An 8,899-nucleotide genomic window follows, 5' to 3' on the forward strand; every position below is an offset into this window, starting at 1 on the left:
CTGATGATGGAGTCCCTAGACTCAATTGAGGAGATACGAGAAAGAGCCCAACTCTGAGTTGCTGCGTACCAGCAAAAGGTCGCCCGGTATTTTAACTCAAAGGTGAAGGAAAGGAAATTCAACATCGGCGACCTAGTGTTACGACGAGTTTTCTTAAATACTCACGACCCCACTGCTAGAGTACTCGGACCGAACTGGGAAGGACCATACCAGATTGAAGAAGTCCTTCATCCGGGCACCTACAAACTTGCACGCTTGAATGGAGATCTCATTCCACGCTATTGGAACGGTGAACACCTGCACAAGTACTACCAATAAGCAGTCCTTTTTAAAGAACTGACTTGTATTAATTTTTACTTTTTACAAGTTTCGAAAAAGGGTTAGCCACGTTGTATGGCTAATCGCTTATAAGTGTAAGATCTTTTCAAGATCACTCGTAAAGACATGTTTAGTCCATTTTAATACGAGATTATAAGGGACCGTGCGCAGCCAGTCATTCTTGCCAACCTTTGTAAATTTATTTTTACAAGTATTTGTTCATTACGTGTGTTGTTTTGCTGTATTATAAGTGTTATGTTTACTATCGAGCAGTTATGTTCGCACAGGTCATGGTCAAGGCAAGTGACCAAGGACCTAAAGCTCCTCGATCACTTGGGGGCATATAAGGTACACCGATAGCAAAGCATACCAAAAGGTATGTAAACACATGAACAAAATGAGTGAAAGCATGCTACGGTACTTAGAGTATTTTTCAAAATTTTATATTTTGTTAAATCAAGCCAAAGTACTATGCTAAGTTCGGTCATGTGAACAGATGTTATAATAAAAAGAAATATTATAATATCATAAGGCATTCTTTTACACCGCAAGCATCACTACTTGGATGTAATTGTTTAAAGTAAAAGGAAAAGTTTGCTGCCCGTGCAACAAAATTAAAAGTAAAAAAAATTTCTTTACACCATGACCCGTGAGTCGTGTAACTGAAGAAAAATAAAAAGAGAATAAGTTTAAGGAGCAGGAGGGCCTTGCTCAGCAGTCTGATTGGCCGTATTCTCAACTCCTCCTTCCTCTGCGTCAGCGACCGGCTGGATGCTTGGAGAAGCAGGGACCCTTGCTCTTTCTTCTTCTGCAGCCAATCGAACAGTGCAGCGGGCCAACTCAGCGTTCCTGGCATCCTCTGGAAGGTAGTTAAAGTTGGCACCCCGGTTGTGTTTCCAAAAGTCGTAGAAACACCGAAGTGTTGCATTCTTGTACCTCTCCAGATCTTTAGCATTGGTAAGCTTAAGCTGCTCCACCTGGCTCTCAAAAACAGCTATGGTCTTGTCCTTAGAAAGGTGCTCCTCCTTAAGCCTCTTGACTTCACGATATTGGATTCAGCTGGAATCCTGGTAATCGTCCCTCTGCTTCTTCAGAGCTGCCTGAGAAGCTTCAGCCTCCGCCAGCTTTGCCACCGCAGCATCCTTCTGCTGGGTGACCACCTCTAACTCCCCAGCATGCCTGGCTTCTGTAGCCTGAAGCTCCTCGGTGGCTCTCACTTGGAACTCCTCGATGGCCTTTGCCCGAGCCTGTTCGATGGTAGTCATAGCATGGGTGCGAGCGGCAGTTATTGTTAGCATGGCCTGAAGTCAAGGAAATAAAAGTTAGATTATACTACAAAAAGGAAAAGTGAAAGTCAAGAGGAAAAATACTTACACTGGCCACTTCGTTAAGAGCCTTGTTGAGGATCTGGTTAACCCCCATGCTCTCAGCTTCGGCCATTGCCTCCCTGCAACGGTCGTGCTTCAAGATATGGGCAAGGCGATCTTTAGCTAATCGCAGGGAGCGGCTCGAGAGCTTGGTCCCAGGAAGCTCTGCTTGCGGGGTGTGCTCCCTTCGGGCCGCAGGCGGAGGGTTGGCAGCAGGGGCAGCCTCCTTCTCAGTAGGAGCAGAAGGCTGGGCAGAAGCTTGTCCAGTAGGCACGTCCTTGGAAGGATCTTCTGTTCGACCCTTCTTGGCCGGGGGTCCTTGGCTTGATTCGCCATTATGCCTCCTGGACGTTTTTCGTCGAACCAGGGGAACTTCTTCCTCCTCCTGAGCCTGGTACAGATCGAAAACGTTGGGAGTAGCCATCTCTACGTATAAAGAAAAATATGCAGATAGTAAGACAAAGGCGGATGAAAATTTATGGTAAAACAGAAAAGAGGTCACAAAGTTTAATACCCGAGCTACAACTACTGGTCACTATACTACTGACTCTATTAGTCATACACTCACTATCTGGCACGAAGAAGTCTGGCCCTAGATTTGGAGTATACGTAAAATTTCCGTCCCCGTCAAACAAGTGACAGGGAATTGGCAAGCTATTTAAAAGCAAGATAAAAATACCATTTTCATCTAAGGATTCATCCAGGTCTATGACAGACTCTGTTTCCTTTTGTTTCCCCTTGCCTTGGGGCGCAGTAGGCCTCTCTGCTGAAGGGACGCCAGTGGGTTCCCTGATTGTAACCCCAGTTGGCCTCCTTCGGGGAGGAGACGCCGGGGGTTGCTGGTCGAGATCCCCCTCGGCCGTGGCATCTGCTACCACAGGTCCTCTTGTTTCATGGAGAGGAGCCAGGAGGCCAGATAGCCTCAGATTTTCATCAGTGACTAGGGACTTAACGCTTTTTTATGCGTCTGCCATCCTGGCCAGTGCGTTGGACCTCAACACCATGTCTGGTGTTGGGTTCGGGCATAACCATGGTCCTGAAAGGCACAGTATACTTTTGAGAGGTTCAGGAGAATTTATTAAGGAAAAGTAGCGACCAGTGAAAATAGCATTTACCTCCTTGAGCAAAGGCCAGGTTGTTCGTAGACATGTTCGGCGTGAGGAAGTACTCCCTACTGTACTGCCCCACGTTGGAAATGTGGGTAGTGTCACTCAGGAACGTTCGGCTAGTTTCCTGGTGACAGAGATGGAAGAAGCCCGTCCCGTATTATTGAGGGTTGGACTTAAGGTCGAAGAGAAAATTGACCTCATGAGGGGTGGGTTCTGGCCATTTTTTAAGTTTATAGAGGATATAGAGTGCGGCCAGCATTCTATATCCGTTTGGAGTAATTTGAAAGGCCGAAACACCAAAATAGTTGGCCACCCCCTGATAGAAAGGATGTAGAGGGAGGATAGCTCCCGCCTCTATGTGATATCTGGACCAAGCGCTATAGGCACCCCCGGGAAGGTTAGCTCTTTGGTCAGCAGCTGGGATTGTGAGATTGACTCCTGTAAGAGGATACTTCCTGCGATAATTGGCAAGCATCCAAGGAGTCACTTGGCTGGTGGGGGAAAGATGCCACTCGACATCAGGAAGGTTTTGATGCCGAGGGCGGGCCTTGACTTGGATACGAGGGTTTGGGGCGGCATTTTCTCGACCACTGGACGAGGGAACCCTAGCCTGTGAATCAGGCTGGGCAGGAGAATTTGGATTGTTTTCGGAGTCAGGTCTTTTCTTTCCTAGAGATTTAGAGCGGGCCATTTGAGGTGGCGATGGATGAGGTCTAGAAGAAACTCTGGAGAATGGAATCTCGTGAACTCGGTCGATCAGTTGTTCTTCGCCTTCGAGTAGCTGGGCAAGAAGATCGTCGTCGATGGGTCGTTCACCTCCCCACAAATCTGGCATTAAAGTCTGCAAACAGAAGAATGGGGAGGTGAGGATGAAGAATTTTGAAAGTTTTTTAGAATAACGCTTGTCGAGTATAAAAGCTAAGCTTTTATACAATAGCATTCTAACAAAAAACTAAATTTTTTCGCACTAACAGTTTGAGAAACAGATCAAAAGTGAAAGCAAAAAAAATTTTGAAAAAGCTTTTTCAACTCCTTTTAGGGCGGGAAAAACCTGGTTTTTCAGCTAGCATAAAAATCAAATTTTTACTTCGGTTTTACGTCCTAGAATCATGATCTTAACTATCAAACTAACTTGTAACTCCTTAGTAACAAAGAAATATCATTCAATATAGTATCACCTATAAAACCCCCTACTGACATGCAACTCAACCCAGAAGCGAATGAACTCAACAGTCGGTCTACAGAAGCGTGCACGACAAAAATATAAAGCATAAGAGTCCAGAAACTTACCAGGATGAAGATCGTGGAGATTTGAGAAATTTTTCGGGCGTAAAAGAGCTCACAGATTGAATCTTGAAACGCCGAAGGATGGTCTCCAAAGGAAGGCAGGGGCTCTGGTGTTAGGGTTTCTTGAAAGAGTGATGGCTTGCGTAAAAAGAAAAAGGAGACTTTGAAGAGGCTATATATATATTTTTGTCCGTAAGCATTAAAAGAAAGTAATCATCAGCTTCCCCTTTTTCAAAGCATGGGGAAGGGTGATAGCCGTCGAAAGGTTACTTGGGAAGCGAAAAGCCGTGATTAGACAAGGGTAGGTTGCTTTTTCCAAGATTGCACGAAGTGTTCTGACAGGTATGGTGGGGTAACCGAAGGGTCGTTTCCTCAAAAGTTTATTTATTGCTCGTAATAAATTAACTTGGGGGGGCAAATGTTATCCAAAAAACAAGCACGGATGACGTGGCAAGTGATTTCTGGACACGTAGCTGACACCTGGCGGAATTCTGCTAGAATATCGACCAGTATAGACATTACAAGCAAAAAGCAGTTGAAGTTTACCTGCGACCAGTATGGTCACAGGTTTCGCGTGTCTCGCGATAATTTTATAAAGATCTTAGTCAATCCCGAGATTGACTCCCATGATTTCCTGAGTATCTGATTATTTAGGAAAGAATATCTTTAACAAATTAATGTAATCCCCCTTGAGCCTATAAATAGAGAAAGGTAGCTCAAGGAAGGGACTTTTGGCTTTCGAATTATCTGAGATTAGAGTTATCATATTTTGATATATTGTTTTGTTCTTCAGAGGTGGGTGAAACTCATTGAACCCTAGTTCTTTGATCACTCATTTAAATACTATATCAATAAAAGTTCAAGTGGATGTAGGTCATTACCAGATTCTGGAGCCGAACCACTATAAACTCTTATCTTCTTTATTGTTTTTGTCATCACATTCGTTTCAACATATTTGTCCACATCAAGCATAATTTACTCCATGTCAGTTGGCCAAAATCAGGGTCAACAGATATTAATAAAACTAATTTATATTTTTATGAAAAAATAATTAATTTTATTATTATGATAACCAAAATATCATAAAAATATCTATTTTCAAATTCAACCAAAATATCTAGATATTACCATAACTTTAAAAATCAATATCTAATTTTAGAATAAAAATAATCAATTTTATCAACATGGTTATAAAAGAAGATATTTTGACAATTTGAATTAATAAATAAATTAAAATATAATTATTGAAAATAAAATATTTTTTGGAAATTTTAGTGTGCAACAAGGCAACACTAGGCTGCCAAGGTGCACCAAATTGTTGCACAAGGTCGCACGCAGCCTAGGAGGTAAGTCTCCCTGTCGCGCACACCCTGCCAGCCGCGTCACAATTTTCAAGCAAAAAATGACCAAATTTAATTTTTGTGCAATTTTTCACCAAAAATCATATATACTAATTATTTTATACAAAATAAAACAGTAACAAAAATAATTAACAATCCTAAAATAAAAAAAATTGCAACAATTATACATTAACACAACATACTTCATACTAAAACACAATTAAATCAATTTTGTTAAATATATCTCAAAAATTCATCAAACATATTCATGCATGAAAATATTGATTACTAAGGCTCTGAGGCGAGTTGTTAGGAATACATTTTACAGGATCATAAATATTTTCATGTATGTTTCATATGTTAAAGGGTTTTTTCACCTGCAGTCGCTATTCTTTACACTTTATAACACTTAAATCCTGAAAGTTGATTTTGTATCAATTAGGTCTTCAACCTTTTCAAATCGTATGATTTAGATCGTCAAATACTATTTTTATTTCTTTTTTCTTTCAAAATACATAAAGAAAATATAATAAATTGTGAATCAATCTTTAAAAAAGTAGACCACTAAATTTATGACAATACCAAACATAATATTGAAAAAATATATATTTTCATGACATTTTAAAAAATATTTAATAGTTTTACAAATTAAATTAATTTTTCCTTGAAAAAAATTATTACCTATACTTTTTTAATATTAATAATTGAACTATCATGAGATTATCAATATTTATCATGTACATATTTATTTTTATTTTGTAATTTTTTTCTATAATGCAACTTATAACTAATCATATATAAATATATATATGCACATAAATAACTTTATATATACTATTAAGTTTTAAAAATGTATGAAATTAACAAGCATAAACATTATAAAAATTGTTAATATCAAAATAATCGAGATAATATAGTTATTAATATTAATTATAAAACAACAATGTAGGTAAAAATATTTTTTTTAATGAAACATTAATTTAATTTATAAAATATTAAAAATTAAATATTTTCAAAAATTCCATGAAAATATTGTAGAGTCCAAGAACTTTACTTAGCTAGTTAAATAGTAGTAGTAGTAACAGTAATAGCTAGTAGTAGTTATAGTATGTTTATCACTGTGGATTTTGGTTCGAGCCGGGACTTAGTTGGACACTCGTAGCAACACTTGTAGATTTTATAAGTTTAACATATAGTTTAAGAATATTAATTATAACCTAAGGTTTGATTAATATGACTGATTATTAAGATGATATTTATTATACTATAAGGTTTAGATAGACCCAATAAGATAATGACATTTGCCATGTGCATGTTTAATGAGAAATTAATTATTTTTTAGGAATAGTTTATTAAGAGTAATATTTGAAAATCCCAGAATCTGCCAGCAGCTTTGAAATCGTTATTAGACTCAGTCAAAGTTGTTTACTCAAATCAAATTAGGCTTAAAAAGTGCAATTACGTGTATAATATTTCAGCGTATGCCGATATATCGCAACTCTAGGGGGCGATATATCGCCACACGGGAATACGAAAAACATGTAACTTCGCACGACCATTTCGATGAGCCTCGGGAATATCAGCCCAGGCGATATATCGCCTACTAGGGGCGATATATCGTCTCTAGGGCTGCATTTTCAAATGATTTTGAAACCGAGCTCATTTTATTCCATAAACCTCTTGATAAGCCATAATCTTTTTGACCGAGTCTTCAGCCTCTGCTGAACAATTATTCAAATGTTTTTCAATTAAAAAGCCATTATTTTATTCAAGCTAAATGAAGATCTTTTCATTCTTGAACTCTATAAATAGGACCTAGTACCCAGCCATTTCTTTCATTCTTCAAGCTGAGTTCAGAGCCTACAAGCTGCTAGGTTTACTTTAGAGTGTTAAACACTTGGGTTGGGGTTATAAGCTTTATCATCATAAGCTTATTAAACACTTGGGAAGTAAGGTTCATAGTGTATATTTCGGTTTCAAGGTGTAGTTCGGTCATAGAAGCATTCAAAGGTATTCCTATTCCTAGTTCATTTCTGTATATTTCCTTAGTTTTATAGTTTTTTTCTCTACACAAATCCTAACTCAATATTCTCTATTCTTGGTTAGGCATCTAAGTTCTTTGAACTTGAGGTTTCTTGTCGGTAAGTATATTCTCGGTGGTTTTTAGATTCATTTCTTTTTCATCTCTTTCTTTTAGAATACTCACCTCTCTATTAATGGTTTTTAGGAGTGTTCCAAAATCCCGTCCTTGTTCTCACATCCCGGAATTTAGTAAGGAAAATATGATAGTTCCTATGTGATATGTGCTATGTTATATAATATGTTATGATTATGCTATAGTATGATTTTATGTGTTATGATATATGTATGTTTGGGGTTTATAGTTGCTATATAGCAAACCTCAACACTTTTATGTTTTTGGGGCTTATAGTTGATTATCTAGCAAACCTCATTGTAGTTTGAGGCTTATAGTTGCTTAGTTAGCAAACCCCAATAGTCACCATGTACATGGGTTAGAATTATGATATGTGTTATAGTATATGATATATGTTTATAGTTTATGTGTATGATTATGCTTCATGCTTGTAGTAGATTTTCCTTGCTTGGCATTAGGCTCATTCCTTTATGTTTTATATGTGCAGGAAAAGAGTATGGCGATGGGAAGATTCTTGGTAGCTTGGGATTGTGTATTGAGGGAGAATGGAATCGGTGGACTGTGAGAACGATTCGAGGATGAAGTTGTTTAAGTCTTTTAATTATTATTTCTATGTATTTCCGCGCTTAATATTGTAACCATTTTATTTAAGATTTAAGTTATGTTATGTTTTATTTTCAAAACAATGGGATCTCATATCCTACTCTGAATTTTATGTATTTTAACTTTTGTTTTACAATTTTAATGAAGTTATGATTATTTCATATGTATGTTTTCTTAAAGATTAGTGTTTATGTATAGTAGTTATTAATGGTCCAAAGTCTAGAATAAGTTAGGTCATTACAGTTGGTATCAGAGCAATGGTTCATTCGCATGAAGTTCTCCTCGATACACACACTCAATGCTCCAAATCTGACCGCCAAGTAAGTGTTTAAGTTATAGTTATTATGTTAATAAGTATAGCTAACAATTTTAGTCTTTATGTTTTCAGTTAAGAATGAACGGAGCATTAACTTATGAGGATATCCGAGCCATTAAGGCTTTAAAAAGAATTAGAGAACCCTGAAACACCATAGGACTCTTAGAGAGAATCACTCGAACACTACTTTTGTTCCACAGGGAGACAGGTCACCTCCAAGAATCTAAGCAGATCATGATGAGATCAATCGAGAAATACGTTTTAGAACTTAGACTTTTTAGAGATTATCCTACTGTGACTGCAACCTTAGAAGAAATTTGGGAGACGATAGATGACAAAGATGAACTCCCGGTAGCTATGAGATATTATTTTCTCATACTTAGGTTCACTTCGAAAATGGAATT

This window comes from Humulus lupulus, chromosome 1, assembly GCF_963169125.1.
Source record: "Humulus lupulus chromosome 1, drHumLupu1.1, whole genome shotgun sequence".
NCBI lineage: Eukaryota > Viridiplantae > Streptophyta > Magnoliopsida > Rosales > Cannabaceae > Humulus > Humulus lupulus.